This window comes from Aulostomus chinensis, chromosome 17, assembly GCF_037954235.1.
Source record: "Aulostomus chinensis isolate RoL2024-O1b breed Wild chromosome 17, RoL_Achi_v1.0, whole genome shotgun sequence".
NCBI lineage: Eukaryota > Metazoa > Chordata > Actinopteri > Syngnathiformes > Aulostomidae > Aulostomus > Aulostomus chinensis.
Window position 1 is genome coordinate 17,336,862 of NC_141336.1, and position 27,467 is coordinate 17,364,328.

A 27,467-nucleotide genomic window follows, 5' to 3' on the forward strand; every position below is an offset into this window, starting at 1 on the left:
TCAGCTTAAAGGATTTCACCTCCTCTACAGAAAAGTAACTCTGTTTTTCAGGTAAAATTAAGGGGACAAAGATCAAGCTAAAAAAAAATCCTACAGCTCGATCCAGACTCCTGTCAGCCTTCCCAAAAGAGTACTAAGCACCCCATCTGTTGTAGCCCGCTCAAAGATAGTAGCTCAACAGGAGTCATCAGTGTTAAGTTAAAACAAACACAGTAATTACCCTGATTAAGATCTGGCAGATTCCTTTAGATTAATAGTGGCCTGCATGCGCTAGATAGGGGAGCGGAGCAAAGACGATTAGAAGAGTTCAGCACAAGAAGTGACGTGGAGATGGAAACAAGAGAAGTGAAAACAATAAACAAATCAGGAGGAAAAGTTGTTGGTTAATTAAGAAATAAAAGGGTGTGGTTATTTAAATGAAAACTAAGGAAAAAGAGGGGCGGGTGTGAGCAGGCGTGCCAGGTTAAAGTCAGTCGTAGGGGAGGTCTTTTTTCGGCTGCACCGGGAGTAAATGGCTCTGCAGGCGCTTGTCACTCTGAGGGCCAGCATGGGACAATCAGTGATGATGACAGGGGCGCGGACCTGTGTCAAGATGGTGAACCCAGCTGTCAATCAAACCCCTCTCCCCTATGGGATGACAAGCAAGAGAGAGAGAGAGAGAGAGAGGGAGGGAGGGACGGAGGCAGGAGTGATGGAATGGAAGGAGAGTGAAATTAGACAGGGAGAAATGGGGAAAGATCACAGCAAGGAGGATGACAGGCTGGGGAGAGAGAGAGAGAGGAGAGAGAGAGACAGACAGAGAGAAAGACAGAGAGAGAGTTAGTGGAGGGAAGAGATAAGAGGAGCAGATGGAAGGGTTGCAAGACATTCATTCATTACCTTCACTGGGGAGCTGATGGTTTCACCCACGTTTGACTGTCAGCAGGAATATTCACACACCACAACTGGTGGACAGCAATGAAATACATTAAAAAGTACATTTTTCAAGTAAATGTATTTTAGTTGAGTAATGTTTCTTGGGATACTTGTGACTTTCCCTTGTAGATGCAATATCAGAATGTGAAAAGTAGAATTTAGTAAGAGGCACTGTGGGGTTTTATGATGTATCCATAAAGCTTTATGATAATGACAATATTAAACATTGGAAGCAGTATCGGTGTCAGCAGATGAGTACTGGAATCAGATCGGAATTGTGACTGGATTGTGCATCTCTACTTTCACTTGACTACATTTCTAAGACAAAGATTTTTGTTGGTTTCTTGGAGCTTAGTTCTGTAAGAACAATACAGCTAAGTACTGATCTTGCAAAGCAAATGTACTTGTGAGTACTCTAGTTTTGAGTAATGGAGTAATGGAGAACCATTTGACCAGGAGTACATATACTTTGACACCAGTACTTGTGTACTTTCCCCCTGGCTGCCATATCATCAAAGCTGGTGGAGCGGTAGAGCTTCGGGCCAAGGACGACACAGATTTTGGGCCAAATCTGTAGCTTGCAACTGATAGTGAGTGTGTAAACTCATCAAACCACACAGCAGGAACTCCAGCTGTTCAGAACTCAAACAGTGACTTCACCATGAACCAACTATCTTGGGATGCTAAACATGTGATGTTCTTCGCCTTAGTAGGCAATATGACACGATGTGAACTTGTCATCTGATGGCCAGAAAGGCCCATGTGAGTCATCTTCCAGCAATCTAGGACCGTAAAGTTCTCCTGGGAGAACAGAGGAATGACCAGGGAATCAGTGTATTCCAACACAATAGAACTGGAGGCTGTGTCCCACAGTCAGTCTCCACTGGAACTCCGGCAAGCTGTTTTCAATTAGTGCTCAGTAATTCTCAGTGTTGGTCTACCACATCATTTCAAGTAAATGCAACTATAGCTTAAAGCCACATTGTTTGGCTTTGCAATGAGGAAATCTGTGCCTCGCTCCATTCTCATGTTAGTGGGAGGGAGCCACTACAAATGCCCCTTTTACATCCATGCGTGTTCCATATATCCGTCAGTACAGTGTGGTCAGCGTGAACTGTGTTTTACGATGATGTCATGTAGTAAAAAATGCAATACAAAACTCACATTTTTTTTACCAGCTACAGCAACCACCAGATCAGAGAAAATGCCAAAGAAGAAATACGTCACAATCACAATTAATTCATACGCATTCCTGACTGAGAGATGTTCTCTCCGGAGTGGTATTTTAACAGCCAAGTGAAGTTGAGTTTATTTGCGATGCCTGATTTCACATGCAGTGCCTCAGTGGGGATTAGAGGTCTAAGATCTAGCAGGTCAAACTTGCTAAAAATCTAAACACATAAGGAAGACATTGGAAGAGGAGAGACGAGGGATGTAATCGAAGCCATCTTGGTTAGCGCTAATAACAAAATACGCGTTGAAGGTTGAAGCATTTCGTGGAATTTCAGAATATATATAATATGATCGTGACATTAACAAAGCAGTGGTTGCAACATTCGTTACAGAAGGGAGAATGTAGGGGAATTTTGTGTGATGAAGAAATTTGTCAGAGCCAAGAAACAGGCTTGAGACTCAGATGGCTTACACCGGACCACTTTACTGGACGTCCATGACAGACGTACAAGGATCACTGTGAGATGAGGTTGAGTCAGCTCCCCCTCAACATCTGTGTCCGACCTCCCGTAAACAGTCATACTTATAATGTCGGGCACTACCCAGTAATACCAAATTAGAACATTCTGCACAGATGTGACCTTCACATAGCCTAAACACAGCTACGCATATAGACAACGCAGCTTCACTATCAGTAAGCGTTCTGACTACAAATTTACCATTATGAAAGAATTATGAACGGCACCACAGGTTCACTACCCGACCCAGGTCAAGTCCCTGGGGTCAGGCCAGCTTATAACCTTACAGACGAATCATGAAGCTGAGACATAACAAAGCTCAGAGGATTCCAGATCAAATTCCTTATCAAAGAGAAAGTGTACATGTGTACAAAATACAAATACACCATAAAACGTATATCAAGAGGGAAGCACATGGATCATTACAGATTGAGCTGACTGCTTCACTATCTACTTCAGCTTCACCTTTGAACATGCATAGGTAATTACAGCCAGATTTAACCTGGTTCCACCCTGTGATTTTATGTCATTTCCACTCCAGCTGAGCTAACACAGTGGTCCATACAAATCAATGAGGGGCCAGCTTTATTTTTCTCACAGTGCTGGTTTTGTGAGAGCAGTCTTGCCCTGCTGTGGCACACGAGGTGGAGTAACAGGTTTACATCTATCAGCAATCTTGCTCTAGTTAGATGCCACACTGTTGCCGGTGAGGTGCATATTGCAGCAGTGATTGCTACGATTGTAAGGTCCTCATGGTGTTGGCGCTGAGGTGGACAGAGGACAGTGGTGTGTGGACCAACTCTTTCTACAGCAACAGTTCCTTCAGTGTTTCTACTGAACAGAACCTTTTGAGTTTTGATACTTTTTCTAAATTTTGGCAGCAGTTTCTCCCACAATCTCAGTCCTGCAAACTCCCTAGGGGGGTCGTGTCCCCCTTTGTGCAACTCTGCTGCTACCAACAGCGAGTGGACGTTCACAGTTTTGAGTTGAATGGTAATAGTCTGATTCATGCTGGTATGTTCGGTCGCCTGATCCGTTAAAAAAAAAAAAAAATTCATTCGTTCATTTCCTCCCAAGATTCATAGGGGAACTGTGCCTGGTGCTGGAAAGCTTGCACAGAGGGATCAGGTCATATAGAGCCACTGTACCCATTAATGATAAAATGAGTGCAGTTCAACAGTTCAGTGTTCGGGCTGCACCAAATTTCCATGTAGCTGCTGTGCCAGTGAGTGCCCCCCAGTCTGGGTAACAATCCAAGAGAGCTGGTTAAAACCTTTTGATCTGGAGATCAGAGTCTGAAACCTGTTCTTTTTGCCAGAAATATTAGTATTTGTAGGGAGCATGTTTGTGTTTGTGGATGGATAAGGAAAGGGTGTGCATGACGGAGACAGGTAGACAGAGAGAGAGAGAGAGAGACAGAGAGAGAGATAGAGAGAGAGAGGGGGAGAGAGAGAGAGAGAGAGAGAGAGAGGGAGAGACTACAGGGCGGGAAGAATGTTTGAGACCACGTTCTTTCATGGGACGGCTGTGCACCAATGATCTTTCAGAGCCCAGATGTACAGTGTCCCAGAGGTGATCAGAGCTGTGACCTGACACTCCAATGTCCCAGCATGCTCGGCAGATGTGGGTCAACTGACATCTGTTTCTCAGCACAGCCTGGGCTCAGCTCGGCCCGACCCAACCCTGCTGCCATATTCATCCTAATAACCACTCCCATAATCACCAGGGATTATTCTAATATTAGTGAGCACACACACACTGACTGCTCTGATTAAGGTATAGTGCTCCATATGGTTTTTTTCCAAAGGTTTTTTTTTTATTTATTTTTTTGGTAGTGGGGGGGGGGGATTTATGTGTTTTGAAAAGCCTTGAAAAAGCCAGCTTAGAGGACTAAAGAGAGTCCCTGCGTAAATAATATTGGAAAATAGCCTCAGCAGGAGGCTCAGGTTGGGGTGACATGTGGATGTACTGCGACTATAAGAATGGGCGAGGCCTCTGTGCCGATATCTAGCTTGGAATTTTCAGGCGTGCGAGGCAGTCTGTTTCCATAAAGGAAGGATTATGAACCACTGTCAGGATGTGTGAATCAAGATGGCACACTCACCACACAACAGTGCTGGAGAAAGACACTGCGGGGGGCTGTCAAGAAGGACCCAGAGTGAGCTGGGAGGATTAACATATAATGATGAAAGATGATGAAGACTGATGAATAGATTGTTTGCGCTTTAGCTTGGGGGAGGGAGGATGTCATGCTTCTGTGAGGAACTTGATGTCTCATGCGTGGATGCCAGAGCTAAGGATTTCCACAGCGAAGAATTGCACTGATTTTTTTTTCTCCCTCAGCTGCACTTATATCACTGATTCCTTGTTTATGCATTTTCCATAATGTAATCAAGTTATTTTCTTTGCCGTCTACAACCCTAAAAACTCATTACATTCCATGCATTCTCATATCTTTTTTTTTTTTTTAATGTTGTGTGTGTGAAATAATCTCTCCCCCCAGCACCCCAGCACCACCCCTCCTTCCTCAGCCTCTGCTTTTTTCTCTAAGAGGTCTATTTGTGGAAGTCATGGCCTGCTGGTGTTTACGACTCTCACTGGGCTCCTACTGCTGGTGTTTTTTCCTGCACACACACACTCACGAAAATGAAAACAGTTGGCCCTTACTGCTGACACACAACTTAACTCTTTGCTGCAGCTGCATCTGTTGTCACCATGGAGACTTTGTTTATTACTTAACCCACCCACCCCCCATACCCCCATCATACACACACACACACACACACACACACACTCACTCACACACTTATGACAGTGAAATGGCAGACTGCATCTCCCCCTGTATTTGATTTGGTGTTATAAGGCCCATCGGATCACAGCCACCACCACCCCCACCCCGCCTCCAACCCACCCAGCAAACCCAGGCCCATATGCACAAACACACACAGCAGTTGGCCTAAATGGATGCAGGAGGTCTATGCTAAACACAGAGCCATAAGCAGCATGCTCCCTAATCACCTCCAGGCTGGTCTGGATAATGACATTTGTTAAGGCTTTGAGTCAACCTGTGTGAGTTAAGAGGCCGTTCTGCCTACCTTTCCTCTCACACATCACTGACAGAAACAGAGACATAAAAAGCAGCATTTTGATGGCGAGGCCGAACAATGAGGAGCTCCTCCGCGCGTGTGTGTATGGTTACTAAAAGGCCATCATGTTTAGCGGGCGGCAGTGCGCGGGCAGGTTTTTCACGGGAGGAGGAATCTGTTATGCAACATGTGAGAGAGCCTGCTAATCTTGCTGAACAGCCTGGTCTTCCTGGTCACCTCTCAGCCACTACGCTCACACACACATATACACACACACACACACACACACACCTCATGGCCATCTCTCCAACCATGCTTGGCTACACACCCAGGTGGCCTTAATGGGTTTAAGAGCAGCCTGAGATCTCCTTGCACTTCTGTCCAGACCTGAGCTCTTCTGTCTCCTGTCTCTGCATGTGACTGAAGACGCGTGAGAGGTGAAAATCACCAGTTACAGCTGTTAAGAGTGTTTTACAGCTTGAAATGGCTGACCTTTTTTTTTTTTTTTAAATAAAGGAGAGGCATTTAATTGTTATTGCATCCAAATATTTGCCCAGTGAGATGGCTGACCCTTATTGATCTGACATTTGGGCACATGGTAATTTATGGAGCCTTTTTCTGCAGCCACGTATTTGAAGTAAAGGTCATCAGGTGACCTATTGGGGTCAGGTGGCTCCACTCGCTTTGCTAACTCTCTGCACCATCACTCAGCTAGTTGGCATATGCTGACAGGCTCCCAGCTGGGTGGCTCAGCCTGTCTCTCACACACACACACACACACACATACACACACACCTATGAATTTACTGCCAGAGGTCCTGTCCAAGATGACCTCCAGGGGATAGACATCCTGCAGTCTGCTTTCTTCTTTAATTCCCTGAGCTTGACTGTAGCACAAGGCCCCTCTGAAGGTCTTTATCATTCACCAAGTTTGGCCAATGAACAATAATTCAACCTGTTCATCAGTTGAAAATAAATTATGTGCAAAAAAAACAACTAAATCCAGTAGTAGAAGAAGTTCTCAGGATGAAAACATTCACTTCGGACTCAAACATTTCTATCACACTGCAAGAGTTTGTAAAAGTGGCTTTTTATCACTAACAGCTCTGGCTTATTACATTTTTGCCCACAGCATTTCTTGCCATTTGGACCCTGTTACATATTAGTGACAGCCTTGGTGAGCTTTGGGTTGCCTCTGCATCCTCAACGGCAGCACAATAAATACTTTGATAACGGCACACAAGAACAAATAACACAGCGGTCGCAACAAGAGTTCTTTTGTCAAGGTTTTGGTTCTGGATTCACAAACCGAACAAAACAATTGGTTCCAGATTGAGGCGGGCTTCTGTTCTCCCCAGGGGGATGGTTTAAATATATCACAGGACAGAGAGAGGGAGAGAGAGAGAAAGTGGAAATGGTGAGAAAGCAGTTGAGAGAGGAGGAATGAGTGAAATGGAAAAGAAATAAATCACGGACAGTGTGGGAACATTTAAAAAGGAAAAATTGATCCATACAAACCCTCAACCCAAGTGTTACGTGAGTGTTTTTAGGGCTGATTCCACGAGGAATTATGGGTCAAATGTTGCAGAAAAATCAGATTATTTTGATTAAAGTACTAAAATCAGTGGATTAGATCACAGTGTTTGTAGTTTAGCTTTGGACATACATTTAAATCATTGACTGATAGTCGTTTTTTTCGTTTTTTGGTATGAATTGCGTGAACTTGTCCCTTTAGTGACCTCACACACGCTCTCATAAGTTTGTGAGTTATTGTGAACCATACAATCCTTAAAACAAAACACTAGGGATGTCAACCGAAAGGTGGAGAGAAAATAGAAACTGAGATTGTTTACATTTACATATTCAGAATTTTTAAGTATGGCATCAGAAAAGATTACTGTCTCTCCAAGACTGCATATGAAATACTGCCTCTCGTGCCATCTTCTGACAAAAATACACCCTTCCCTAGTTTATAACCTTCTTATATAAAGACACACATGTCAGTGTCAGCCATTAGTCAGCTAGCTCATCCAGGCTAGCAGGGATGTCACTGAATATGTTTCAGTCTCACATTTAAAGAGTGTTTTAAGGAATCATTTTTAAATAATGTTCCAATAAGGTGACATTTTTAGTATGACCAGCATTCGACAATCAGCTGCCTCAACAAACATTTTTAGACCGTTAAGTGCTATTTTACCTCTAAGAAATACATTCTAGGACAAAATTAAAAACTTTCCCACAATATCCTCGGAACATTATGAGAACAAAAAGATTCCAGATGGGTTGCCCATCGAATCTCTTCTCGGCTTGATGAAGTCACAATGGATCTATTTTGTTACTTATTTGTAACTAATGTTGGTTATGTCATAAGACTGTTTATTTGTGTGTGTGTGTGTGTGTGTGTTGGTGTGTGTGTGTGTGTGTGTCTCTCTCTCTGTATGTGCGTGCTTCATTCTTGAAGGAACATACCAAAAAAGGACCTGGCACATATTTGGCAAAGGTCCAGCTACACACACACACACACACACACACACACATACGCACACACACACACACACACACACACACACACACACACACACACATACACACAGGGCCCACTTAGTCCCCATCTTGGGTGATTACATAGCCTTTCAAACTCATTTACACACACAAGCAGTCAAGCTGAAAACTAATTTGTCCCAACATACACAAATACAAGGATACACTCGTGCACTGACACACACATGCACTCTTTCTCACACCCACAAACATAAACACAATAACAACAGATTGACAATAAGAGAAGAGGAGCAGCGTAAGAGCGTATACACACATATGCCGGCTCACACACAACCATAGCCATGTCCAATCTCAATTCCAAACGCTGACAAGTGACTGGAATTTGACATGACAGCCATGAATTGTAGTATCAAACAATACGGATCTAATGTCCCAAATGGATTCCGCTCCTGTAGTGGATGTCAGCTATCAATCAACCAATCATCTTATGGTTACTGACATCAAAATCAGATTTTCTCTATTTCTTTATTAATGCACCCTGTTTAATTACTCAATATAAGATCCTCCAGAAGTGTGTGTATGCGTTTCTGTTGAACGTGAACATGTGCCACCTGTTGCAAACGGGCAGCAAAAAGGAAGTTGATCTCCGCTGAGTATCCAGGCAGGGCACTGGGGGAGTGAAAACAAACTACTATTGAGACATATAGTCATTTTTAAAATATATCTATATGCGTTTGATGTCCGATATTTACGAGTCCAGTGCTGCTCAAGTCTCATCAACTTTGCGTGTCATCTGCTGTTGATGATGAGCAAACATTGCAGTAAATACATAATTAATGAGCTTTTCCAAATGTTTTGGAAATAAAGACACTCTATTTTATAACATTCATAATGTAAAAAATTGTTTTTCAGTATCCACATATATAAACTTTTTTTATATATATAATATCAATATTGGTAAATATCATCTATACCCGACTAATTAGTTGTAAAAAATATCGGAATATCTTATATCAGCAAAAAAATCTAATATTCTGGATCTTAGTGTGAATGAATGTTTGAGATGGTGTGTGTGTGTGTGCGTGTGCGTGTGCGTGTGCGTGCGCGTGCGCGCGTGTCAGAGATGGACAGACAGACAGTTCTTCAGTTGTTATGTCCAAGAGTTGCGTCCCCCAACCATCTGACACCCCTTCCTGTTTGGACATCAGAGCCCTAAGGATACACACAGCTGGGGACAGGACAAAGCACAGCTCCATCTCATTGCATCCCCACACACACAAACATGCATGTGCACACACGCGCACGCACAAACACACATGCACACACACAGTGTCCCTTATAAGGTTCCATCAATCAGCCTCGTTGCTGACACATTCTTCTTTTCATGTGTGACCGGCAGCTCATGGTCACATGAAGGATCTGACAGCAGCTGTGAGGAACACACAGAGGAACGTCTGTGTACATGTCTGAATGTGTGAATATGTATGAATAAACTGCATATATGTGAGCATGTTCTCCTCAGTCTAGACTGTGCTGAACAAATTACTTCTTATATCACCTTGTAATCGCTGGGAAACTGAAGAAACTCACCGTGATGGAAGAAACTAAAGAGCACAGCTGCATCACTGAGCTGGACCGTTACGGTGAAATGTTGATGTACCTGCTTAATATTGGAAATCAGGAGCAAACAAAGCCTGCTTGCGTGGGTGGCTGGGGAAGAAGATTTTTCTGGTATTCCAAGGAAGGCTTTAGTGGAGGGGATAGACAACAGTAGCAAAAGACTAGAACGATAGTAAAATAGCATTTGAAAAAATACATATTCTTTTCCTTTTGTTGGAGCTTAAAATGCGAAATTTAAATTTACACAGGACATTCATCCTAAACAGTCATGTAAATGCAAATATTTCTTTGTGAGCTTGGTTTTATTGTTTGTGTTAGAACTGCACGGTTTAGCAATAATGTGTCATTTGGATTTTATTTACTGATGTTGCCATGTAATACTTTTCATTATATTCGAGTGAATCTAAGTTTTTACATCATTATTCTCCATTGACGTTGTAATAAATACAGACTCAACTTAAATCTTCTCATAGGGTAATTTGGTCGTGGTGAGTCCCGCTTTCATCCTTTACTTTCATCCATGTTGGAATAAACCAAAATAGTGACTTCAGGTGTGAAATGGCCACCACTTTTTGACACAGCATGGGATGACATCTGTTAAAATTACATACCAGCACCACAAAACAATACCTATAGAGAGTCACTTTGGATCCTTTCATGTTGGACATGAAATCCCCTGGTGTAAAAATGTAGCACCCTGGGTGGCAGTTACTGTGGTGTTGTGGTTTACAAAATTGCTGGCAACAGTTTCTAGAAATTACACTTGATGTTGGAAGGATTAAACAAAAAAACATTCTTAAACTGGGACATGAATGTGACCCAAAACCTCATCTCCCACAGCAAAGTCTGGTGTTAGTTGGTACCAACCACCACCCCTATATGCCTCTTGGTGCAGGCTCATCAAGTGACGTTTAACTAGGGTGCCTTCCATGTAAAAGAGCACCCATAATGGCTTGACTTTAGTATTTTCTGCGAGATCACCTTCAAAAAGTGTAGCTTTTAAAATACATGATTCTCAAGATGCCGGTCTAGATTTACTAGAGAATTCCCCCCACGTGTTCTTATGTCAGCAAGCTTTGCTGCCGTTCTAGCCTTGGGCATTTATGACATTTAACATGGCGTAGCATTTCAGCCTAGCTCTGATAAGGGAAAAGACATGTGGTGCATTAGTGTAACATCTTAGCCTGCCATGCTAGTAATTCCTCCTTTAATACGAGTGAACCTGAGGACAAGAAAAATATCTCAGCAAGCCACAGCAGCTAAGTTAGCCTTGATTTGGGACGAGACGTGTGTGGGAGATAGAGGAAGAAGCAGAGAGACTGGATTAGAATGTTTACCCGCTAATGTCTTTAGCTACGCTGGAGCAAAAAGTACACACACACACACACACACACACACACACACACACACTCTGATTACATATAATGTAGACACTGTACATGCAAACATACATGATAGAACAAACATGCATCATTTCCCACACATAGACACATAACACACACAACCGTACACACTGTATAGATCCAGTACATTCAGCTGGCCTGGCCTTGCTTTGTGTATCTGTGGGTGATGAGGTCTGCACCCATCTGCTCCTGTGTGTGTGTAATCTGCCTCAGACAGGCTACAGTGCTTAGAGGGGCCAGACTGCAAACACTGCACTGGGATGAGACACCTGCCACAGGGCTAAGACCAGAGCCCTGACGCACACACACAGATGGAGAGGCCATGGTTACCATGGACAAAGCAGTCCACAAGCACTCAATTACTGCCTGAGCTGTGTGACATTCAGGTGTTTTGTCCTGTTTAAAACCATATTTTCATTGAGAACTGTGCATTCCCTGTGGTGCGTGTGGATTTTCAGTCTGTACATGCTGCAACAACCAGCAGCCTTAATTGGTTGGTATTAATCGTCCATGTAGAAGGCACATGTGACAGTTCCATAAGTGTTCACAATGCTCCTGGTGAGGAGGGAAAAAGCTCTACTTATCCTCATCTTGAAGTCTAGCTTTGAGCATCTGCTGTCAGAGTGTCAGGTCTGAATTTAGCAAATGCCCAGGCACGAGGTGGCTGCGTTCTAAACGCCCAATGCTCAAAGGAGTGTCTGTCGTGCCGCGGCTCGGCGTGCCAAATCAGAGCTGGCTAGGAGCTCCCTATAGGCGAACAGATGGCCATTACTATCATTTATAACTTATTAGGGCCTATAATCCTACCTGCGTCAAACACTCCCCGACACTTAGGGCTGGCTCTTTTTTTTTTCTTTCTTTTTCTCTAATTTGAAACAGTTTTATGTGCCAGGAATGTCCTCATCACGATATTCTCTCTCTCTCTCTCTCTTTAATCTGCAGACAGTGTAGCTGACACATATGTGCAGGGATATAATGATATAGGGTTATCGTTTCTTCAGATCAACAGATTGTCCCATCACAGTGCAGAGCAGATCGTACTGGATGGAAATGTGATCATAGTATACTCTCATAGAAACAATAAGCAACTCCTCATACACTGCTGTCCCATTCTACTGCCTGTGTTAGTGGCTACATGCAGATAACACCCCCAAGGATTGATTTGAGCAGAAACCTTGTCATGTTTTAATAAAGTTCTGATACTGTGCCACTGTGTTAACTCGCATTCTTGCAAATATTTGCATGTAACTTCCTCCTACTTTGTCTGGCTACACAGAGGCAATCGTCAGCGATGCCTCACATTCACCACCCAAGCAGGTGTGGGCATTGACGTTTCTGCTGTGAACAGGCTGCATCTGTCATGTGGCAAAGCAGAAATAGCTCCAATCAATGTCCCCCCTTGGACACACACACACCCACGTACAAATGCTCTGCTTGCACACACTCCAGGCACCACTGTTCTCAAGCAAACAAGGATCCATGGGACAGTGATTGTTAGCCATCCGGGCCAGCAGTGATTGATCTGCTCACCTCCTATAGAACATCAACACATCATCCTCCTTGAACTTCTCGCTGACGTAAAGATCATCACAACGCTGAATGGCTGGACAGACTCAGGAACCTTTGACTCAATGTCATACCTCCCATCTGTCGCCATTTTGCAGACGTTACTTTGTTGCAGCCATTTTGTGTCCCTGCGATTTAGCACTCTATTGAGCTTCAGCTGGGGTTTCCAAATGGCGCGTGTGAAACCCCCACCCCCACCGCACCCCTCCACCCCATCATTTGTGACCGTTTGGATGACAGACAAATAGATGGGCAGACACGCAGGCAGACAGAGAGACAGAAGGAAGGCAGATGACTGGCTTTGATGAGCTTTATGGGAATGTGTGTGGAAAGACAGACAGACAAATGTGTGTCGGTAAACAGACAGACAGACAGACAGACAGAAGGTGTATATTCGTGTGTGTGTGTGTGTGTGTGTTTGTGCGTGTGTGTCTGTGAGCGGATGTCAGACCAGGTTGTGTGTTCCTGCAGTGGCAGAGATGAGAGGGAGAGAACAGGAAGCTGCTCTCCTGGAGACAGATGGACTGCCATGCTGTGGATACACACTCTCGCACAAACTCGCGCGCGCACACACAGGGAGAGTGACACACAACAGTACAGCCAACAAGAGAACATATCAGAGCACTGAAAACAGAAAAACACACCAACATGCTAGTCTTTATAGGAGTCGTGGTCACACGCAGTACTTTTGATTAAAAGTGGATGAAGGACATCAACAAAATTTCTTGTCTCTTCAGAGAACTTCTTGATCCCGTTTCAGTGACTCAGTCCACCTTTAATTGCACTGATCATCATCATAAAAACCCAGGTAAATGTCTGGAATTATCAAAACTACATTGAAAAATGTGATGTGCTCATTGACAAACACACATGGCACACATGTGCTCAAAGCAAGTGTTAATCCTACCATCCTCAGGTATGTGGTGACAACCTCCTCACACCCAACTTGAGAGTGCAGGCAGATCCAGACTACACCAGGTTATCACACAGGATGTGTTGGGTGTACACACACACACACACACACACACTCACACACACATACACAAAGAGCATGCACACAAACACACTCCTTTTCACTTTTCTCCATCTCTCTTTTGAACACAGGAAAAGGAAGGAACCAAGATAAGAGAGTCTTCACAGACTTTGACTCCAGCAGCGACAACAGCAGTATCACACCGTGTTTGTGTGTTTCAGAAAGAGTGTGTGTTTGTGTGCCGTGCGTGCGTGTGTGTGTGTGTGTGTGTGTGTGTGTGTGTGTGTGTGTGTGTGTGTGTGTGTGAGAGAGCATCTGTGAACGTGTGTGTGTGTCGGGGCGCGTGTGTTAGGTGCGTTTCACAGGATTGCCAACACATCTCGCAGTGAGAGCCCTATAGGAACAGAGACATCTGTGGAGTGAAAGGACGCCAGCTTGCACGGCCATCTCTGGAGAGAGGACAAGAGGAGGAGAGAAGAGGAGAAAGAAGAGGAGAGGAGAGGAGAGGAGAGGAGGAGAGAGGAGAGGAGAGGAGAGGAGAGGAGAGGAGAGGAGAGGAGATCCAAACTTTGCTGAGAAATATGAGTCTTGTCTTGTTTTAAATAGACGGAGAAGTCAAAATTACCACTTTTTCTCAGACTGTCCTTGAAGTGTGGTCGTTAACTATTAGTTATCACATCAATTGAGGACTTCCTGTGACTTGTATTAAAAAAAAAACACATTAAGATTTCCATGCTCTTTGATATTGCACTGCCATCACATTAAAATGATAATTACAGAGTAAAGCAGTCAGCGATATCTTGATAATTTACCTCTGAATATGACAACTAGAAGATTCACCTTGAACATGAAAGCCACGGCATGTATAGAGATATTATCCTCCCTAGAGATGCATGTATTTAAATAAGAGCTGCTGTATGATGTGCACAAAATGAAAAGAACCTTCCTCCCTGAGGAAATATCAGCAGATCGGTGAATAGATATCAGAGATGCTGGCCTTCCTCAACAATTCATCCATAACCCTGCAGCCTGGGACCTCCAGCGCAAATGGAGTTGATGACAATACAAGCAAATGTCCTCATTGTGTGTACAAGCAAGTGCACTCAAGCAGATGTGCACCGCAGACCTTGGGAGTATGAGCCAGGGAACAGGACACAGGTGCACCTGCTCTCTGCTCTCCATAAAAGGTCAGCCAAAGTCACAGAGGGATGCAACCTTCCAGTGTCTGTGTGTGAGCCAGTAGGGGGAGAGAAAAAAATAGAAAGCATGAAAGGTGTGCAGAAGCGGCACAAGAATAGTGGATTTATATTCTGAATATGTAAGCTCTATTATTTGTAGAATTAGTACCTGCAATCCTTTTTTTCCCTATAACCCCCCCCCCTTTTTTTTTTAAATAGCCATCATTGCCACATGTGGCTCTGTGCTAGTTGCCAAAGTGCATTTCCAGCGATCTGAGCAGGTATACAGGAGAAAACATGTGCAGCCGGACCGGTGCCAGAAGAGACAGAAGGTCCGCAATGATGTTTCACTACATAGATTATGCAGATACCGTGGTCAGAACGAGGAACAGACAGAGAGAGAGGGGAACAGACAGAGAGATGGAGAGTAGGCAAGCAACAAATACAAACAGAAAGAAAGAACAGAGATGGATTGAATACAGGCAAGTGTAACTATGAGAGGGAGAACATGAGAGAGAGAGAGAGAGAGAGAGAGAGAGAGAGAGAGAGAGAGAGAAAAGAGGGGAAAAGAGAGAGAGGGAAGTGAAGCGGGGAGGGGGTGTGCAGGCTACAGCTGGCAGAGGGATTCCCAGAGCCAAATGCCAGTGTAGTGGAGCTCCTTAACAACTACACAGGCCTCTCAGAAAGGAGCTTTAAAGTGGCCACATGGTCTGGCCAGCACAGCAGAGCAGAGCAGCAGGCTTTACTGGGGCTACACACACACACACACACACACACACACACACACACACACACACACACACACACACACACACACACAAGCTCAAACAAGACTCAGCCCGCCAGCTGCTGACAGGGACAAGAGTGTCCAGAGCGATAAATCTGTGTGCATGTCAGAGTGAGAGTGGGGTGGGTGTACGTGTGTCGGGGAGGGGGGACTAAGCAAGAAATAGCAAAAGAGAGGAAAAAAATTCTTGTAGCTTTTACATGCTCATGCATGAAAATAAGTTCTGCTTGTAAACTTCATCAATATTTTCTTGTCTCCTACCTGCAAACACTTTTCATCTACATGTAAGACGTCTCTTCGCACAAAACTGCAAACCATTCCATTGCTAGAAATGGAGTACCTCCTCCTTCTCCTCCTCCTGCTCTCGCAAGAGTGAAAACATGTGCACGCCGTTCACCACTTTGCTGTTTGATTCCTCCGATAACAGCAAGCGATGGCTGATCATCAAACATTTTCATTGAGTTAAGCCTCCTAATTTCGGATTCGCCGCCTGATCCTTTAAATGCAGATGCTTGAAATTGGTTTTATCCCTCTTTTGAGATGAACTTTGAGGAGGGGGGGGGGCAAGTGGAGGAGATGCCATCACACACACTAAGGGGAAATATCTCCACTCTGTATCTTTGCATAAGCAAAGTATATTTTCCAGGGGTTGTTCACTAACAAAGGTTTCGGGCTTCTTTTTTTTTTCTATCAAGGATAGCGGTCTCTCCTTTCTTTCCCACCATCACTATGCTAGACCACCGCTATACTAATGGTGGGGCATTAGCATTTCAAGGAGCCTCCATTAAGGAGGGCAAGAAAAGCTGCTCTCGGCAGGGGGAAATCCATTTTGTCCCAGGCTCCAACATCTGCTGCAGCCGTCCCAGCCAGAAGGACGCTTGGATAAAGCCGAAGAGCCCTCTGATTTACTGTAATGACAGACAGACAGATAGACGGGCAGAATGGATGACCATATGCGGAAGCGAGGGAGAAAAAGGAAAAGACAAAAACAACTTCTGTCTCACTATCTGTCATTTTCTGGTGCTTTCTGAGTGCATGTGTCAGTAGTGGTGATGGTGGTGGTGGTGGTGGTGGGGGGGGGGGGGGTCACGGGAAAGGCAGGTTGCCAGATTAAGCTCTGTGGGGGGCAATTCTTTAACATTATATGTATAAATATGTGTAACAGAAACACTGTACTACTTGAGAGCAGCAGGGAAAACTTTTAGACACAGGGATGGTCAACATAATGGCTGAAAGACCAAAAAGAGAGTCAAAGAGAGAAGGACAGAGGGACTTGATCCCTGCTCCATCTGTCCTGCTCCCTCCCATCCTGTATGGTGGTCTTCTGTTTGCTTTGGTCTAAACCTGCTAAGTCGCTCACTGTCCTAAAGCCTAAACAGCACGGAGGTGAGCTGCATCACGCCCAGGCCAGCTGGGAGTCCAAGCTTTTAGCAGACGGACAGACGACACACAGAGAGAGAGAGAGACAGACAGACAGACAGACAGAGAGACAGACAGAGACAGAGACTGATAGATGAGGTCAAAGCAGAAAAAGAATGTGCGTAGTTTTTTTAAATCTTTGATAATAAGTCATGTTACATAATAATGCTGTGCCCTTTTAATGACAGAGCATGTTGCAATTACATGACCTTTTCCTCCAACCAAATAGATAGTTTGTGATGTCATGGCGCCACACTCAAGATATTTTTGTGTCCCGACTGCGTGAAGCATGGCTGATAATGGCACATTCTCCAAGTTGAGCACCGCCGCAATCGTAGCAAACATTTAACAACCTCCGGGTTGCTGCGACAAAACACCAGGTTGATGGATAATGACTGTTGCCTTGCACCAAATCAGAAAACCTCCTGCCAGACAATAAAAAAATGTGTATGTTACGTTTTCCCTACAGCGTATCAGAATGTTTGGCTTGATAACTCCTTGATTTTGTACTGCAGCATCTTCTACAAGCAGAGATATAAAGTACAAATAGATGAAGTGCCTCTACTGAGAAGAGCTTTTCAGGCATCTTCAAAGAAAAAAAGAGAGACAAGCAAACGCTGCGTTTGTGAATTAACGCATCGTTTACTCTCATACTCAATCTTATAATTCATCCAGAGATAGAATTGTGTCTGCTGTGGGCTCTAAGGCTTCGCTGGTACTGAGGCATGTTCTTCTGTTGTCTCCTGTACTTTGTTGCAGTTTGTGTTTCAGACATGACATTGATCACATGCTCATCTCACACTTCAGAAAGCTTAATTTCACTCTCCTTCCTGGTTCTTACATAAAAAACCTCCTATACATTTTGTGTTTATGTAAGACAAATAAAAACAGAATGATAATAATATCAAAAGTAATAAAATAGAGAAGAATAAGAGAAAACCGAATCAGTTAATACTTTGAGTTTTGTTGCTGACTTTGATACCAACTTGCACATTGGAGTGAAGTAAATATTGATCTGATTATAAATATGACATGAGATTCAGTTTAATGCTTACAAATATTGTTTCCCTAAACAGAATATTTTTTGTCTAAACTTGAAAGGAAGTGAAGAATGATGATGGGTTTTTTTTATTTGTCCTGAGAAACATGATATAATCATTCAGGACTGAATGACTCAACTCATATTTTGCAATGCATAATTACACACACAAGTTTCACACTCAGCTTGAAATATGTCTGCTGAGGTGAAGCAGCTTGATGATGTCATGATGCAGCAAGGATGTGTGACATCAGCAGCTGACCCAGTGATGTCGCCTTGATACTGTCACTGCAAAAGAGCCATAACTTGTCGAGAGAGTGTTTTCGAGTCATTGCAAACATGTAGGCAACTCCAACTGCACTGAAACAAATCATGAAACGTCCTACTGGTGAGAACAGAAACGTGGTAAATATGAGAAGAAGCGTTTTCTCTCCTGAGTGTGATGCCAGCAGCCATTCCTGAATGTCTTTTACTCTGTGTGGTCCAGACGTAACTCATCCAGTCAACTTGCTCTGTTCTGTTTACCAGTGGATTACTTCTCTCTCTTTCTCTCTCTCTCTCTCACACACACACACACACACACACACACACACACACACGTCATCTCTCACTCTGTCGCCACAGGTCTGGTTCTGAGCTCCATCACTCCTTACAATTATCTTTGGTGTTAGCTCACAGATCAGGCACCTCCAAGTCTGCTGGGGCTGTTACAGACAAAACACATGGTGGCTTAGAGATGTGTTTACAAGATCTTTCGGAAAAGTGTGTGTGTGTGTGTGTGTGTGTGTGTGTTAGATGGAGGGAGTGAAGAAGACAGAGCAGAAGGCTAGCTTGTAGTGTGCTACACAGTCAGTGATACTTAAAAAGGAAGGCTATGCTCTTTCTGCTACCGAATTATGTCCAGTGTATACACACATACACACACACACATATATAAACACACACACACACAGACACACACACACACTCACACGTAGCCAGATGGACAGCAGTTCTAAGGCTTAGTTTAATGACAAAAGGACCCTCAATCTGGACAGGGATTTATCACTCACTTTAAAGTCCATCTGCGAGAAGTTTGGACTGAAAACACAACTGCTCAATCTCTCCTCGCCTTCTTCAGCTTGTGTGTGAGCAACTTAGCAACTCACTCACTCGCTTGCTTGATCTCTCTCTCTCTTCACACACACACACACACACACGCACACACACGCACACACACACACACACACACACACACACACACACACACACACACGCACACTGAGTGCCATCCCTCTTCTGTATCTGTATCATAAACACAAATGACTGATATGTGTTTGACAACAGGGCGGGCTGAAAAATTGTGAGGGCAACTCTGAGTCCAGTGGCGATATGATGGTATGAGTGCAGGCGCTGGCTTTTATTTCCTGGGTTTTTGGTGGTGTCCAGGGTGCTGGCAGCATGTGGGGTGGGTTGCGGGGAAGCTGGGAGGCAGATAGACAAGAAGAGTGACAGCACGGAGATAGACTAGCTACCTATTTATAGCCTGGGCCATCTGCAGAGCTCCCTCTTGTCTTTGGTCATCCTGTTCACAAAGGCTTGGAGGCAGATTCCAGCAGCCCAGCGCCCAGCCGCTCCATTCACTATTCATTCCAGAGCCGGCAGCACCATATGGATCCGGCCCCACTGCTGGGCCCTGGCCGGCCTGTTTCTCCCTCTCTATCTCTCTTTCTTCAGATTGACATGGTAATGAAGCCTGGGTGGCTTGCAAAGTGCTCTCCTTTCTTTTCCCCCCCTCTTTCTCCCAGCGTCTTTCCCTCTTCTTTCTCAAAGAAGCTGGGCTTGAACATGACCGGACACCCCTCCTCCTCCTCCTTCCCTCCTGTTTTCTTCCTATTACCCCCCTCCTCCTCCTCCACCTCCTCCTCCTCCACCTCCTCCCCTTCTTGCAGTTCTCTCCTTCTGTCTTTCTTTATGAGCAGCCCAGACACTCTCCTCCTCAGACATTCAAATGATCTCATTTCATTCTCTGACACCTGTGAAGAGCTAACATGACCTTAAGAGACCAAGATGCTCTGTTGCCAGTTCAACACACCCCACCCCAGCCCCCCCACACACACAAGCATGCGTGCACACATGCGCACACACACACACACACACACACACACACACACACACACACACACACACACACACTCCTATCGCCCTGATACACTGAAATATCCCTTTTTTAATCATCATGTCACATGTCAGCACAGAGATTGGATACTCCCAGACCACATCCTCTTTTCTGCAGCTCACATCCTCTTTCCAGCTTGACCATCAATAATGGCAAACTGGCAATGAAGCAGAAACTGAATCAGAGGAGGGGATTCCACACAAGGAAACTGTTTATGGTGCTACAAAGCTCAGCCCCTCGGGGGAAGTAAGAGAACTGTGAAACTGAACCCAAACACAGCTTCTGTCGGCCTCCCACCCCCCGTCCCACTGTGTCCTTCAGTTAGAGGATCTAACAGTTGAAATATGCCATCTTAATTGACTCTAAATGGTATATCTTTCATTCAAAGAACTTATTAAAGATTCCAGCGCAGCCATACTGTCAGCTGAGCAAATTATGACAAAAGATGATGGATTAAATGCAGAGTATTTTCATAAAAAGAATAATTTACAGGAATCTTATACATATTTTCTAAATATTTGTTTTAAGCCTTTCACTGTTATTGTGATTATAATTGTTATTCTTTTGCATGGAATGGATCAAACTGAACCTTGGCTCACACTTTGGGCCGCCAAGCAATGACTGGAATCGATTCAAGTCATATAAAAGCTGATTTATGTGGACTCACCGCATCGGAATATGGGAGGTTTGCAGGTAACAAGATAATTCTACATCAAAGTTTGAATGAAACATTTCAAAATATTTGAAAGAATATATATGAACATGTATATATGAGTATATGTATTTAAATGCCTCAAATATTCTCCTTTTGCAACATTTTTTCATTCACTTCAGATAAAACCCTTACTAACCGATAAGGACACCTAAAGTTCAAGTAAGTTTACTTAAATATCGATATTTCTGCACTACTATTATTAGTAATACTGCAGTACTTCCTCTGACTGTATTTGTCCACTTTGAGTTTATACAGGTATATTTTTAGTATGCTTTACATATTAAGTTTTATTTTGCAATACAACAAAAAAGAACTTTTATGATACTTTTGCAGTTGGAACCTTTGTACGTACTGCAAAAGTGCTGCAAAAAATATTACAGATACACTCAGTTTGTTCGTGATGTGATACTACTTCACTTTTTAAATTTCAAATACTTTTTTGGGGTGGTAAACTCTGAGTACGCATACTTCCATCCCGCTTTTCAGCATGTGAAAGTACATCTTTACAGTGGCAATTGACTCCTTTACACTTTAACTTGTCATTATCAAGTAAATGTTGACGGCGGTATGTTGTCATGGTATTGGAATTATAATAACATCTGTGTTTCAATTGATTCTTGTGCAAGTACGCAAAGATGACTGGATAAATACTTCACTTTATACTATAAACATCAGTACCATTACACAACACTCAGCTTTATGTACAGGTTTGTGAACTGAAAAACATGACAAATTCACCCTACTTAAAAAAACAAAATTCTAGACAAGGGATTTGCTCTGAAAAAGTAAGTGAAGTTAGGTCAAACGAAATTTAATTAACAGTAATTTCTATTACAACATAAAAGACTTTTATGAACTCATCTTTATCACAGGAATCACTTTGCGAGATGTTTGTTTTTTTAAGTAGATTTTATAATCTTTATCAGATTTTATAATATCTAAAAGGAATAGATAAGTCAAACAGATTTCTCTATGTTAGCTCAGGATAATCCAGGATACTTTAATGTAATATTATTTTATCATTATGTGTAAAAGAAGTAAGGGGAGAGAAACAACCCTGGCTGTGTGTATTTGCTGCAATAATGTTTTTAGGAGACAGATAATGTTAAAAGTACATTAGTAGTATCATTGCTCAGCTGTTAGTGTGGCAGTCACCTTGGGATCTGCGGAGCCTGAGGCTTAGGCCAGCCTAGTTAACCATGCATGCTGTGCTGGGCCTAACCTAATTAGGTGCCATCCCAATGTCAACACTGCTGCGTTGAGAGCCTGATAAAAGACATGCCTTTTCTTCCTCTTCTCACACTGCGAAAGGGCTACAAAGAGCCGGGGTTAGAGGGACTCTACCATCTGTAAGCTCTCTGTGTATACGAACGAGTGTGTGTGTGTGTGTGTGTGTGTGTGTGCGTGCGTGCATGCGCGCGCGCTTCACTGTGGGTGTGTGTTGCAAGCATGCTGTCATTTACGGTTCAACTTTAAGGAAACATTTGCTGGGAATGGTACGTTCTGTGGCCAATCATTTAAACAGGAAACTGGTGAAATGAAATGAATGAATATTTAAATCAAAACTGAAGATTATTCCATTCAACCGTACCATCACGTTGCCATAGTTTTAGTTCTTTATACAGGTTTGTTTAAAAAGAGACCCAAACAACAGAACAAATTAATAAATAAACGAGCACGTGTAGGTGAGGCAGGGCTTCACTGAAAACTCCCCCAAAAGTGAGGAAAAATTGGGGATGCGACATGATGTCTGAATGTTCATTAAACATTTTAAAATTGTAGAATTGTGACTTATCTTGAAAGCTGAGGCCGCGGCGCAGGTTTCTGAACGGGGGAGTGAATATTTGAAGAACTGTCAAATGGTTCCCGCTGATTACTGAACAGTAAATCTACCGGATGACATCGGATCCGAAATGCAGTCATTTTTACAACTCATTCGGCCAAAAGTCGATATTGGCATGATGATATTACATGTAGAAAAACACATTTTTACGATATTCGCATTTTTTTTTAAAAAGCATGTAAACATTATGAAATAGGAAATTAAAAAAAAGAATTATCTGCTTGTAAAACAATTGGAGAAGCCCAAAATTCAAATATTCAAATGTGTTGTTTCCTCATCATAAACAACAGATGATGAGGAAATATGTTTTGTTGAATAAAGACAGACATTCAAAACATATTATTCCATACTTGGACTCAACAACAACAACATTCCTTGAGAAGGACCATACATTGGTGGCTAATGGATAATTTTTTTTTTTTAGGTTGGGTTCAAGTTAACTTGAGAATAACAAATAAAGAACTTTTTAAAGCTTCCTGGCAAGTCTTTCCCCATATTCTCGACTTTAAAAATAACCTAAGAAACATATTTGATACAGAAGCTGGAGGTAATGTACGGCATAGGAACACTGTGAATCCAGTCCTACATGAAAGTCTGTGCACACAATTTTATATATATGTGTGTGAGTGTGTTTACCCTCACATCCCCGGCACCGTTAAAGCATCGAAACATTTCGCCCAGAATTCCCAATTAGGGTTGATCAAATCTGGATCCTCAGGCACTGAGGTAAACTCATACTCACTCAGTGTTGCCTTTTTAATGTGTCGTCAACCATCCACTAATTCCATTTATATGGATAAAACACTCTCACAAATAGATTACCTGCTACATACGATCCCCTCTTTCACTGTGAAATCATGGCACGGAGCCACATCCTCCCACTGCTTCTTAGTCCATTAAAATACAGATGAGAGCGTTTTACAGCCTGGGCCAACAGCAACGCCTCCCAGCTAATCCACCAACAAACACAAACATCAGATGAATTATCTGTAATGGAGAGGGCTCTGTTCTGGCACCGCTGACGGAGAAATGAAACAAAACACGAGTTTATTTTGGTTAATGTTTGAAATTCATTTTGATTCTGCTTTTCATGTACGTAATTAGCTGGCAAACATAGATCTGCATAGAATTGCTTTTTCATCAAGAGGGTGTTGGTGTCTTTAGGTGTGCTTCCAGCAGTTCTTTTCACTCGCCTTTTATATTTCCGGTCTGAATTCTAGATATGCAGAAAAGAGGGTTGTTGTTTTTTTTTTCCATTCAGCATTTGGAGAGTTTATCAACTTCTAAAAATCCACTTTTAGAAGAGAAATCCACTGCCTGAATCCTCCATCCGTCTCGGCCTCTGCGTGGCCTTGACAGTTTCAAACAATCCTCCTCTGACAGGCGAATCTCGCCAGTGTCGGAATCTCATCGTCTTAAAGCACTATTTATTCAGCACACATCCTTTTAATGCTCAATCTTGGCAACGGTGCATGAAATCCAACACCTTAATTCCATTAGCTTGTTACTCCAATAAGTCCTAATAATCTAAAGCTAACTGCAATACACAGAGAACCTGGAAATACACGAGCCATAGAGGCTCCCTCTGGGCCATTTTTAATAAGACTAATAGACTTTAAAGCTTGATTCATTCTGCTGATATCAAGGCAAATGGCCACATTGAGCTGTGCTGGCTGGGATTTACCAAGGGAGTAAAAAAAAAAAAAAACAGCGTTAATGTGATTACATCATAAAATTTAAAAGGAGACAGTCAAAAAGTATTCAAATGCCTTTTTTCTGCCAATGTCATGACTACACAGCCGACTGGGGCTCAATGATGAAGGATATTGTTGATAAGAATCAAAAACGTTCAAAATCTGGTTGAATTTAAAGATGTTGCTTTTTGTTTAAAAAGTCAGCGGGTGAAGTGTGCTCTTTCTGACCCGGATGCCCTTGGTGGGGAAAGAAGCAGTGAGCTGGTCAAAGTAGGAGAGGAGCATTCAGCACGGACAAAGAGAAAGTAAGCGTGCCGAAAGAGAAAGGTATGAGAACGTCTGTGCTGGTAGGTCTGATCCTACGTGAGCCGATGAGATGGGTGATGGGTGAGGAGGGATGAGAGATAAGAGCCCGAGAGGATTAAGGGCGTGAGAACCTTTGTTGTTGTGATCAGTTAAAAGCACTGGCTCTCAATGATCCACCTGACCACTTCAACGTGCTTACGGCAGCAAATCTGCATGTGAGGGACGACCAGACTTCTTCACCCTCCCGTGGAAACAGAGGCAAACACAAGTCGGCTATAGGTCAGCTACAAGTTGGCTATAGGTCAGCTACAAGTCGGCTATAGGTCAGCTACAAGTCACCAACAAGTTGGCTAAAGGTCAGCTACAAGTCGTCTATAGGTCAGCTACACGTCGGCTATAGGTCAGCTACAAGTCACCTACAAGTTGGCTATAAGTCAGCTACAAGTCGGCTATAGGTCAGCTACAAGTCACCAACAAGTTGGCTATAGGTCAGCTACAAGTCACCTACAAGTTGGCTATAGGTCAGCTACAAGTCACCTACAAGTTGGCTATAGGTCAGCTACAAGTCACCAACAAGTTGGCTATAGGTCAGCTACAAGTCGGCTATAGGTCAGCTACAAGTTGGCTATAGGTCAGCTACAAGTCGGCTATAGGTCAGCTACAAGTCAGCTACAAGTCGGCTATGGGTCAGCTACAAGTCAGCTACAAGTCGGCTATGGGTCAGCTACAAGTCAGCTATAGGTCAGCTACAAGTCAGCTACAAGTCGGCTATAGGTCAGCTACAAGTCAGCTACAAGTCGGCTATGGGTCAGCTACAAGTCAGCTATAGGTCAGCTACAAGTCAGCTACATGTCAGCTACAAGTCGGCTATAGGTCAGCTACAAGTCAGCTACAAGCCAGTATCTGAAACAGTAGCAGCCCTCAAAAGCATGCCTACCAGAGGAACTTGTCATTCTTAAAAGAATTTACCCCTTTTTTTTGTGTGAACACACCCCAGGACCTAGGACTTGTTGTGTTTTTTTGACCTACTTCTTGAGGAACCCACTTCAGCCTAGGCACAGCCCAGTGAGCGCAGACCCTAGATGGTCAAACACACGACGAGGCCGTGCAGCAACCAGGAAGTTTAAGAACCTTGTAAAAACGTTGTCTCAGAAAGTAAGACAAAACACGCACACCTTCACCATGAACCTCGACATGCAACAAACACAAAGAAAGGAAAAAAAGTCTCTCCAGTGCTGACAAACGCCTACAAATTCATGCTCTAAGTCCAAAGATACTAAACAGGTACAGTAAGTTTATCAGAGTTATTGACTGAAGCCAGCTGAGACACTGATAAAAGTGACGTGAAGAAACAACCACCAGAAAAACTGCAGCAAAATAATGAGGAAAAAATGTTATGGAGTTTAGTTAAAACCAGGACGTTTGTTACCGCAACCAACCTGTACTTTGTACACTCAGTTTTTAGTGTTTCTGCTGTGCTGTCTGACAGGTAAGACCCTTGTGATATTCGTCATATTCAGGGTCAACTGTCCCATATCAATACTTATTGAATACCTGCGATACAAGGCCTCCTTGTCCTCTGTAAAAGCTATTTCTCTATCAGACTCATTGGTGGAGCAACTGGCTGACATCTGGTGCACAAACCTATTATTATCTTCATTTCATCCTAAATTTGTACTAAGAAACTTTTCTTTTTTGTTGGGTAAACCTTTGCCTCGTTTCAGGTGTTGAAACATGACTTGTCCCCGGCGTTTGTGAAGTTATGGCTTCAGAATTGGGACAAATTATTAAATTCAAAACAGTGTGTAGGCTCAGATTTTTTTGGTAGTCTATGAATTCAAACGTACAAAAAAACTATGACTATAGCTAGTCATACATTGAAAAAATATATCTCCTCAAAGGTAGGCCCCACGACAGCATTCCAGTATTTCCACTTACGAATTTTGCAACCGTAGTTACAGTTTTATTTTGTGACGAAAAAAAGGTGTTTACTTACCATAAAAGGTGTCCGGAAGCTGACCGCGAATTCGTTTTCAACCCGGTCAGGTGGGACTATATCGCTCTCAGAAGCATTACAGTGTCGCCTGGAACTTAAGTCACCTTTCAGAGTCTTTCCAGAATAAATGCAAAATGATACTGTTCGTCTCTTTTCCGCAGCAATCCGTTTTTAGCGCTGAAAACCGAACGTTTACCGCTCCTTTCACCGTTGACGCCACCATTTTGAACTAAGTGACGCTGTCGCCAATCAGCGCTGTTACAGGAAGTAAAAGCGATAGTCGTGGGAAACGTAGTTCAGTTACAAATTTGATCAAGAAGAAATACTTTCTAAATAATATATGCATGTAAAACACAACATAAAAATATGTATATATGTTTGTGCATGTATATATGTATATGTGTATATATACACTAACATATATGTATATACACGCATATACAGTACATATGCATACACAGAGGAAAAAGACTAATAGAAAACGGTAAATAAAGACTGCATCTATCAGTTGGCTGAAAATCCCATTACTGTCTACTTTTCACGAGCCAAAACACTGCAGAGCAGATGTGAACAGCC

The 27,467-nt window shown here is 43.1% G+C and overlaps 1 long non-coding RNA gene across 1 annotated transcript; it reads right to left on the reverse strand.

Moving 5' to 3' along the window:
* Window positions 1-27,094, reverse strand: LOC147246534 (uncharacterized). Its single transcript, XR_015109812.1, has 3 exons — window positions 26,892-27,094; window positions 880-944; window positions 1-760 (listed from the first exon to the last, which is right to left on the reverse strand). It is a non-coding gene; the product is annotated as an uncharacterized LOC147246534 (long non-coding RNA).
* Between the last annotated feature and the right edge of the window lie 373 nt (window positions 27,095-27,467).